Source organism: Lissotriton helveticus, chromosome 5_1, assembly GCF_964261635.1.
Source record: "Lissotriton helveticus chromosome 5_1, aLisHel1.1, whole genome shotgun sequence".
NCBI classification, from domain to species: Eukaryota; Metazoa; Chordata; class Amphibia; order Caudata; family Salamandridae; genus Lissotriton; species Lissotriton helveticus.
Window position 1 is genome coordinate 2018388042 of NC_136065.1, and position 11233 is coordinate 2018399274.

The 11233-nt window shown below is 45.5% G+C and overlaps 1 long non-coding RNA gene across 1 annotated transcript in view; it reads right to left on the minus strand.

Moving 5' to 3' along the window:
• Positions 1–5738, minus strand: part of LOC144756191 (uncharacterized) — a 57776-nt gene extending 52038 nt beyond the window's left edge. Inside the window, exon 1 of the long non-coding RNA XR_013595095.1 lies at positions 5615–5738. This is a non-coding gene — a long non-coding RNA (uncharacterized LOC144756191). The remainder of the gene's footprint in view (positions 1–5614) is intronic.
• Positions 5739–11233: the final 5495 nt, after the last annotated feature.

Genomic DNA, 11233 nt, shown 5'->3' on the forward strand with positions numbered 1-11233 from the left:
TGCCCCTCAGTCCACACACATGGCTCTTCTTCTTTCGTTCCAGAGGTAGGTGCAAGTTACATTTTGCGAGTACCTATTGCTTTAGGTATTTTAGGGCTGTAGATTACTAATTGGACTAATAAAACTGTCTTGTATACTCTTCCTTGTGCACATAGCTGGTTGTAACCTATGTGAGCTTCAGCCTCACTCGCCTGATGCTTGCCCGATGCGGAGTGTCAGTGACCACTGTCTAATCAGGTTACAAGGCCACTTTCATTTATGGTGCTATACAGCAATTGTAAGATCCTCTTAAGAGTTTCCTGTTGCTCAAATGGGTGTAATTTCTGATAATTAAATGTTTCCCTGGTCTTCATTGCTTGCTTTTGCTTGCGAGAAAGTGTCACTCATAGTCGTTGAAATGTCACTCATAATTACACTAAAATTTTGAAAATGTCACACATAGCAATCTGAAACCTTGGCAGCTATGAGGGAGAAGTGTCGTCCAGGATGTCCAGTGAGACCCGAGCGGGACCGCCCAGTCAGTGACAGACTGTCCTGTAGGCCGCTGCATCGCGGGAGACTGACTCCTTCCCTCAGCTGCGGCAACACTTACATTTGGGAGGGTGTAGCAGCTGAGAGCACACTGCGGCCCGGCTCGGGCCGATGCGAGATGCAGCAGGAAGCTGTGAGATCCATTGCTTGCGGGCGGGGCGGCGCGCCGCGCCAAATTCAGCAACCAGCCGTCTTCCTCCCTCCACAAATTGATTTCTGGCTCCCCGCTCAGAAATCAGGATGTGACGACGACGCCGGCCGGCACGTAACCTGACTGGTGGGCCCCATGACGTCAGGCTGAAAGCCAGAGTCGCACCGCGGGGAAATTGCTATTTTTAAACATTGTAGCACATGGAGTGTGAGCCTGACTGCCGAGTAGCCTTAGCCCGCTGCGAACGGAGCCCCAAGCCTGGGAGAGCTGCATGGGCATGACGCGCTGATTCCTGCCTCATTTATTAGTTTGCAGTAACATCGGAGACACTATGAATATGCGTGACAAAGCATTTCAGTGCGGTAATGCGGATTACCACACTGAAATGCGTTAGTGTCACACCTGATGCGTGATACTTGACAGGACTGCAGAAGACTTTCCCTGGTTACGCAGAACCGGTTGCAATCGCAGCTTTCCAGGCTGAATTCTGAAAACGTTTTACTATTTTGGGTACCAAAATATATAAGTGTGTGAAAACTGCTGGCGGCTTACCTCAAAAATGACAACAGTGTTGTCGGCATTTTGGGTATGAGCCACGGACTACACTGTGAGGTAAGTAGCCAGTGGTTTTCGTGCAACGGGAGAAGCAGTTGGGCTAAGCATCCGGTTACTTATAGAGGGAAACAGCCTTTACGTCGAAACTTTCACCACGCGGTACCATTACCACGCAGGTTTTACAACGCAAGTCGTTAAAACGACTTGCGCTGGAGGGCGCTGTAGGATAGGGAATAGTTTAATTTACTATCCAACATCTTCCCTACTATCCACGGGGACTGGAGTTGGAATAGTAAATGAACTATTCCACTATCAGCGCCCCCAACGCAAGTCGTTGTAACGACTTTCGTTATAAAACCTGCGTGGTAACGGTACGCGTTGTGCAAGCATGCGTTGTACCGTCACACATCCCTTATAGATGTACTTTACAGCTTGTAGAGTTTGATATCACAGTCGCGAGCGACCGTGCAGTTTCGAATACGTGTTGAACTTCTACAGTACAAGGTAACATTTGGCTGTAGTGGTTGCTGGCCAGTGTGTTCAGACCTAGCGCATGTTTTGAACACCTATTAGCATCTACTTCATGTTTTTATGTTGTCGCTTTACAGATAGAATAGAGGGGTCTTTTAGGCACCTGTTCTAGTGATATTCGCGTAGGACATAAGTTGCTTTTTGGAGCTTGCAGGCACTTGGTAGCACGCAAAAATATTGTTTTTCAGACATTATGGTGATGCTTATGTATCACTAGTAGTAATTCACACTGAGAGGACTTTACACCAAATACAGTATCATGTGATTACGTTGGTATAAATCTATACTGATAACTATCCAGACAGAGTCAATGGTTGGCAAAGCTTACGCGCGATATTTCCTCCTTGTATGTCTAACACTGACATTTTTGTTTCATTTTAGGTCCGCTGATGAAGGGATAAGGTTATCCCGAAATGCATTGGGAAAGGACTATTGTTTTCTGTGAATACTGTGTATAAACTGTTTTTAATGATCTGATGTTATGTTTTGTATACGTTAATGATGAGTTGATTACGGAGAGAGATCCGTAATAAAAAGATGAAGATTCTGAAAAAATGAGTGTATAGTATATTTGAAAATGTATGTATAGGCAGTACTGAAATATCGCAAAACCTCTGCAAATAGCTCTTTGCACCCCCCAGCAGTGCAGGAAGGGGCAAGTGCACATACACACTTGCATTAGCAATCTAGTTAACACAGGGGTTGCCTACCTCATTCCCACCCGGCACGCTCAATGTAGTAACACAGAGGACATAGGTAAAATTTGTTTGCATACTGATAGGAGTGCGCGGTCCCACCCAACACAATTGATTATCTGGCATTGCCTGGTTTAGGAACCCAGTCAAAACAAACACCTATTTCATTGACCTGGTGCAGGAATGGAACATTCGGTCATGTTTTTTCTTTGAATATTTGGGCTTGAAAGTTGTTGTCTTTTATAAATGTGTTGCTACAAATACTAGAATACCAAGAAAAGAAAACACTGGACAACTATTTCCTCACATCAGATGTGGAACAGCTCTAAAACAACCTTTGCAATAGTGGAGAATGTGACTAATTTGATACCGAGTGCTAAGCAAACGTAGATGGGCATTGGTGCTGCACCACACATTGCAATAAGTAGGAATTATATCATGTCAACCGATGTCATGACAGGAGTAGCACAAGAAGCAGAATTGGGCAGCACCGGCTGTAGATGGCGCTGGTGGTGACCTGAGAAAATGTGTGAGGGTTCTGTGCGCATTGTGAATGTGGCTACCCTTAACATGTGCACCAATGGCGAGTGGTTCAATCTTCAAATGCTGGATCCTGATCCAGCATCCTCACCCTTTTCAACATATACATGATAGGATTTAACAAAAACATGTTTAAAAGAACACAGGATGTGACAATACTGGATCTCCCATCATCCACCCACACATGAAGTGACATCACTGAATTTCCAATCATACATCTGTACAGAAAGTGACATTACTGGTTTTCTTGCAAAAGATTTAATTTCTCCTCACCCATCTTCACAGAAGATGAAATCCCAGCACCCTGGACTCCTCCCTCCTCCCAGGACCTACTTGATGGCAGATAAAACACTGATTTGCAGCGGGAATGCCATCAGTGCACCGAAAGCAAGCCCCTTCAGCCCGACAACACAGGCTCCTATGGAGAAATGGGGGTGTGAGTAAAATCTTGCACCCTGTTGCAGGCACCCCATGGTGCCTGCCATTCAGTGCAGGGTTTTAAAGGGGGGCCCTTAGGTAAACCCTCTGCCCCCAACCGGAGGCTGCTGGATGAAGGGGGCCCTGCCAGGGGTCCCCAAAGTCACTTTCCGAAAGCCTTTTTGTGCCGGTTAGGCTGACTCAAAAAAGGCTGTTGGAAATCGACATCGTAATCAGTCGGTCGGAAACACTGTTCATGCACGATGCAGTTCTGACCGATAAGGATACACTGAGAGCCAGTCGGAACCAATTCGGAATGACTGCGCGGTTTACTTTCCAATCGCTAACATTGTAATTGGTAGGGCGGATTGTGAACTGACCTAGTTGGTCATAAGGGTTCTAACGCGGTCTAGGAAATTCTGACTGTCGGGCAGAGGCTTTCCACCCAACATCGTAATGAGCCCCTACATGTTGAACTTTCCATTACCGTCAGCCCATGTATCGTGTAGGTCACAAATGGAAATATTCTTCTTTTCTTAAAATCACGTATAACTTATATTTAATTTGGGAATGCACCCAACGGCAGTCACAATGATGAAAACATTTTTGCAACAATGGATGCTTCCACTTATTTCATAGTGTGGGCGCACTTAGATCTGACCTAAATTCTCTCCCCAATTACCTGTACATGCTTGTGTCTGTTTGCCGATTTGGAAGTGCAAGAGTTAAGGCTTAGTGTTCAAATTAAGATGAAGGTTTTGGGTTAAGGTTATGCTTCTAATTAGAGGGCTGGGTTTCTAGGTTATTTTTGTTGAAAATGCGTCACCGGTCCCGCCACAATGGATCCACTGCCCTCCTTCTTCTGTGCCAGATCTTTTCGTTGTTTGCTCATCCTTCCTTCCCTCTTCCTGGGCCTGATTTCTCTGCTCTCCAGCTCTGTGGGCTCGATGCTTTCCCAGGCGTGTTTCTACACAAATATAATTTCCAGCAGAATTTTAATAGCTGGGTACACATATCTAAAGTCTACAATAAACCTGCTGACCTTCGCTTTCAGCAGACAAGTGATTTGTCTCTTCAGATGATAAAAGACCACAAACAGGTGGTAAAGGACAGGAATGTGAACGGGAAGCAGAAATCGTGAACAAATTCACCAGTGCTTTCTGAGAGATATTCCTATAGTTTGAAAAATGGCAATGTTTGTGCCTATAGTGTTTGGGGTCACCACTAGCGCCACGCTCCCGCCTCACTGCACCTTAATGAAATGCCAGCCCTGAATGGAGGATAGTACGTTTGGATGTTTCTCGTAAAGTCATCATGGTGTCTTATCAGGTTAGAGCCCTTTGAGGCAGAGTAAACATGCAGCTCTATAAAAAGTACACACTCCTTTTGAAAAATGCAATCCCCACAAACAAAGTAAGGTTTGAGGCTTGTGAGCATGCATGTGCTTGGAACCTAAACATGAAAACAGTGTTTACCTGTTCTGCATTGCACACAGCGAGTGAACCAGTCCTTCTCCTAGGCACTCCACACCATGCCACATAATTCCAATCAACATTATTTCAATCAACGCCATACACTTCCATGCCACACAATTCAACTCTACACATTTCCATTCCACACTACATAACTCGACAATAAACTACATAATTCAACTTAACAACACAATTACACAACACACTACATACATCCAATCCACACCACAGAATTTCACATCATGCCACAAAATTTAACAGCACACCACATAATTAAACCCCACAACATGCCACTCCACAACACAAAATACCATTCCACATAATTACACTCTGACATGCAATCCCACTCCTCATAATTCCAGTACGCACAATACCAGTATACCACACAATTACTATCCACATATTTCCACGGCACAAGATGCCACATAATTCCATTACACAAATACACTCCACACCACACAATTCCACCACATACAATTCTGCAACTAAGAATTCCAAATCCAACCGGCATAATTCCACTCCACACCACATTCATCCACTCCAAACCAAAACACATGGGTAAAAGACATTGTCATTTACAACACCAATAGCTCTAACAAAATAGAGACCTATTGCATTGTAAATGCTTGTTTATACTGCCTGTAAACCCGCTTTACAATAAGCTGTTTATCAATGCAACCTGTAAAAAGTACGTTAACACATCAACTAATGTTGTCACTTACCGCTTGTAATAGGATCAATCATTTCCAGGGTGTAACTTTTGACTACAGAGAGTTACAGGAAAGCGCTGGATTCAGTCACCTACAGCCTGAAAGCTACGAAGTGAGTTGCACTTCCTGGCTGCTTCACTTCCGGGGTAGGGGACATCGTACAGGGCGGAGCACGTGTTCCATGACATATGCCGGGTGCGGCACCACTCAGGGCCTTAAACGAGCAGTTATTGATGCGATAGGGCAGGGGCAAAATATCCATGCACAAAAATAAAATGTGCTATTACATTGATGAATCAGTGAGTGAGTTGGTGTATTCCTCTAGCTCTAAGAACTAGCTAGCTATTACTGTAGGTAGACAAAACATGTCTGTGCAATCCTCTGCACACACGTTGGCATGCGACAATGAAATAATTGAGTGAAGATTACTGACGTTACAAAACGAGCCTGACATTCGTGACAATTGCGTGCCTCTGTGCAGGGACATCTTTCTGTGAGTCTGTGTGCGCGCACACACAGCATCACAAGTAGATTCACATGGCAACAGCTCCTAACCCTTTTTGACACACACTTCCTTAGTTCAGTTGTGACCTGTCCACTCTCCTGCTGTGTCAACACTTGCCAACTCACCCACACGTGGCTCCATAAACTTTAAAGGGGTCACCCGCTTTTCAAACCCATATCACCCTCCAAAAATAGTGTCATCCTTTGTTCAGCTTAAGCGCACATGCCAGTCGACCCTATTCAGGCGGGAGACTCCCGATCTGTGAAGCTAATAATGGCTTTATTGCATCTGTCTTCCACCTGAAAGTGCCTCTGCTTCAATAGAAGCCAATGGGGGAAATTCCGATTGCTAGGAGTGGATGACACTGCCCTATTTGTTCTTCACATTCTGCAAGAGAACCACCATAGACATGCCTAAAGGGAAAGGGAAAGGGCCATCGAGGGCTCATGAGCCTACCACCACTAACACAGGACAGCTTGAAGGTCCTGTTTTGCTCGCTGCTCTCTGCATAAACTAGCAGCATTAAAACAAAGCCAGAAGCCTTACACTGGAAATGTAGGCTGTGCAGCCAGCCATAATCCAAACAGTGATGTTTTCTATCCAATTAGACTAATATATAGATATGTTAGAGGAGAGACAGTATCAAAGCTGTCAAATTCTCAGTTCCATGTGGGTGTTGCTCACCCAGCCCAAATTCAGTCCTTGCCTTTTTCCGCTGCTGGTAGGCCTGTTCATACGTTCCAGGACAACAGCCACCAAAATCCAAAGAAAAAATAACTAGACGAGCCATTCAGGCATGGAAATGGGTAGCAAGAGTCTGCAATACACTGCTACACTGCCTACTGCTGCTGAAGCCCTTACAGGGTGCAAGCACCACATGTAGGTGTATCATGGTGGTACTCATTGCAAATTGCAAACCAGACAAGAGAAGAAATCAAATGCACCCCTGGTAGGTGTACAGAGACCACAACCCCAGTATTACTTAATATGCACGTTTTAATTCACACTACTTGCTGCTTAATGGAAACGCTGGACAACTTTGGAGGTTGTGGTGATGGATGGATTGTGACTAGAAAGCAGGAACACATCAAAAACTACATGCTACAAATGATTGAAATTTAACAGTGCAAAATGAGGAAAATCTCATTGTCGCTGCGTTTCAAAATACCTTGATGCCTGACATGTTTAACTCGTCCCTTTGGGGCTCTGCCTCGCCCCTTCGTAAAGCTCTGACCAATGTTACTGACTCAAGTTGGTTTATAAGCTTGATTCTACAAAACCTTCCATCATAGGACATCTCCTTTCTCTGTAAAGTTCTGACAAATAGTCCAGGACCATTGAGCATTAAAATACTCATACAATTCCAAGACAATCCTTAATGGTAGCACTGTTCCTCAAGGCTGCAAAGTATTGGTGTAAGACTTGGCCCTTTTTGGCTAAAGTTCCCTAAACTTTTTCCTTCCCCCCTAGACCTTTTTTAGGGCTCGCCCCTTTTCCCTTTTCTATTTCGCAGAAATAGAAAACAGGGGTGAGCCCTTATGTCGCTGATCTGCTTCTTTCCCCAAAGGCTCTATTCAGGCAGCTGATTGGCTCTCTTCAAGCCGGATTCCCAACAGTTCACGAGAAATAGAATCACGTGACAAGCTCCTCGTGGACGAGCTTGCACGATCCTTCCCCCTGCCAGCAGCATTTGGCACATCAAAGGCTTCACTGCCACATCCACAATTGAAGCTAGGATCAAAGGCTTCCGCTGCCCCGCCCCCCGCCGTCACTTATTCAGGGCCGCAGGCAAGCATTTCTACCCAGCCCCCCTCCCAGCGCTGCATTGTTTTATGTGGAGCCCAACCACTCCGCTTTTAGTGTATAGTCTTAATTTTGTACATCTGGGTTTTGACAGTTCTGCTGTAAAACCTGCCTATTGCTAGAAATTTCATTAAGTTGTCGCACAATGGCAAATTTCCTGCTCCGTGTTACGTGAAGAGTAAACACAGCCCAGACTGTTGCAGGAGGAACTGCACACAAAAAAAAAGCCAGGTAGGTTTCCACTGTATATTTATTACAGCAACACGTAGTAATATCGACGTAGCCCACCCATACCAGAACCACCTATACCGGGCATACTTAGCAGGAACATGCACGGTCCCATCTCTCACTAGATTGAACGCACCTCTCTGCACGTTTGATAGGAGGCAGCACGACCCTTTTCTCCTAGTGACGGGGGTCCCACAATTCTGCATATTAGCCAAGAAGGGATCACGAGCGCATTCTCGCAGTGGATGGTCTGTGCTTCCTTAACCAGACAATTTTAAGTATGACGTGAATTAGTTGGACTTGTGAAACCGCTACTGGGTGTTGCGCGCCTGATTTAACTTCAGGGTCACCTAACTTGCTTGTTCATTTAACGGCGGACCAGTATAATGGTTTCAAAGCACGTGGCTCACCCACGTAACTGGGAGATCGCTTGCCAGCTTCCAGTCGCCTGTTTGCTGTCCTGGGAACTTCACCATTTCTGACCTCTCCTAACGTGTGGCCGGATAAAAGTGGTGGGGGTTGCTGGGAAAATGGCGCGCTTGGTCCCCACTGCAGTCATCCCCTTTGTTTTTCTTCAAACCATGAGAGCTCTGGTTCTGTTCCAGGTAAAACCCTCATCCCTCCCTCAGTACTCAATGCTATGGGCGTACGCTTCCTATCTCTGCAGTGAGTTGCATTAGAGCAGTGCACCACTCACACTGCCCCTACACTCCTCACTGACACTGAGTCACCACCTCCTGCCTGGATGTCCTGATTTCCAGGGATTGCTACTCCCTCTAGCAGGTGGCCGCAAGAGGTGCATGTCACAGCAGCAGCCCACCCACAGCAGAGATGAAGCAGAACGAATCCTCTCCCCTACCAGCCCCGAGCCAGCATCTGAGCGGAATACCAGCCCACACACGAGCAAAGTCATCCTCAAAAACACCTCGTACGAAGAGCACTCAGTCACATGGAGAGGAACAACCATGCTATAAGGGTGTGGCTAAAGCGCCCACTCTAAGGTGCAGTGAAAGTGGATACCCTAGCTCTAACAACTGTACGGCGCTATAGAGGTGTGGATGAAGCGCACTTTGTAAGGTGAAGACAAAATGGATAAAGCGCCAACTGCCAGGTGCTCTGAAAGTGGATAAAACGCCAACTGTGAATACTTTAAGGAGCTCCGTCAGTCTCTCACTATAACTCACTCACTGTGGGAGCGCTCACTGGTACAGGACTCACTCTGTTACCACTGTCGTAGAGTGCTCTATATGCCACTCATTGTTAGCACTCACTGAATAAGTATGTAAAGTCAGTGCACACCAGCGATTAGGATATGCACCCCCATCCTGTTACTCATCCTTCCTTCTGAAAGTGATTCAAACGTCTTTTTTTAGTCCAGTATAAACTGGAGCAGAGGTACTTATTTTATCTGTTTCAAGTTATTTTCGTTAATATCCTGATTGACGAAGCCACGATTTTGTATTTTGCTCACTCACCCATTGGGTCGTTAAACCACACACAAACTTACACTCTTATTCACTCAGCATCCACTTACGTAGCATTCAACTAACTGACTTAAATGTGGTCACTCCTGACTCATGCCATAACTCATTCGACTGATTCACTCACACAGTCCCCCTTGACTATCTCACTCATACGTTCACGTACTCTTTCATTCAGCTTTTTATTTTATTTTTTAGAAACAAATTATTTCAAGGTGACACAGAACTTGCTTTGTTGCACACTCGCTTGCTCTTTGTCCTGAAGCATCACTCTTCCCGGGTGTAGGTTGCAGTTTCACTCTCCTCTCCCAGATACATGTTACAGTTTCACTCTGCCCTCTGAGCTGTGTATTTCAGTCTTACATTCGTATCCCTGGTGCATGGTGCAGTTTTACACTGCCCTACCGGGGGTATGTTGCAGTTTCACTCTCCTCTCCCTGGTGCATGGTGCTGTTTTACTCTGCCCTACTGGGTGTGTGTTGGAGTTTTACTCTTGTATCCATGGTGTATGGTGCAGTTTTACTCTGCGCTACCGGATGTATGTTACAGTTTCACTCCCGTATGCCTGCTGCATGTAGCAGGTTTACTCTCCCCTCCCAGGTGTGTCCATTTTTGTGTTTCAGTTTTACTCTCCTATGCCTGGTGCAGTCTTACTCAGCCCTGCTGTGTGTATGTTGCAGTTTTGCTCTCCTATGCCTGGTGCAGGTTTACTTTGCCCTTCCAGCTGTGTGTTTAAGTTTTACTCTCCTATGCCTGGTGGATGGTTCCGTTTTACTCTGCCCTACCATGTGTATGTTGTAGTTTTGCTCTCATATGCCTGGTGCAGGTTTACTCTGCCCTCCCAGGTGTTTACTTTTCTTACAATAACATCACCTACGCTTTAGCTTTAAACATCTGAAGCAAAAGCACGGGTGCCGCAATTGTTAAAAAAAAAAAATGGGAAAAAAACATTTGCAATGCAATAGCTCTTGCATTAATGAAAGTTTGAGCTATTGGTGTTGCATTATTATTAGCAACGCCAATAGCTCAAACTTTCAGTAATGCGAGGCCTATAGCATTGCAAATGCTTGTTCTGACATGGTGTTACCAACTTAGATACTTTGGGCACTTTGCCAATGCTGATCAGTGTGAAAGTGCAAGTGATCCCTGTATAAAGTGTAATGGCAATTGGTTGCCCATGATTGGTATGTTTGCCTTACTAATATAGTCCCTAGTAAAGTGCACTATGTGTGCTAGGGCTGGTAATGCAAATGTTACTAATGGGCCTGCAGCACTAATTGTGCCACCCACACCAGTAGCCTTGAAAAGGCAACTCAGGCCTGCCATTGCAGCGCCTGCGTGCAGTTTGTTAAAGTGACATGTTGTTCTGACAAGTGCACCCACTTGCCAGACCTTACCCTTCCCTTTCTATGCACATCAGACACGCCTATGGTAGGTCCAAGGTACCCCCTGGGCAGGGTGCAGTGCATGTGAAAGGTAGGACATGTAATAAGGTGTGTACCATGTCCTGGCAGTGAAACAATCTCCATTTCATTTTTTACTGTGGAAAGGCCATATTACCCATAGGACAGAATGGGGAGGATGTGCAATATGTTTTCCAGCCTATCTTCCCAT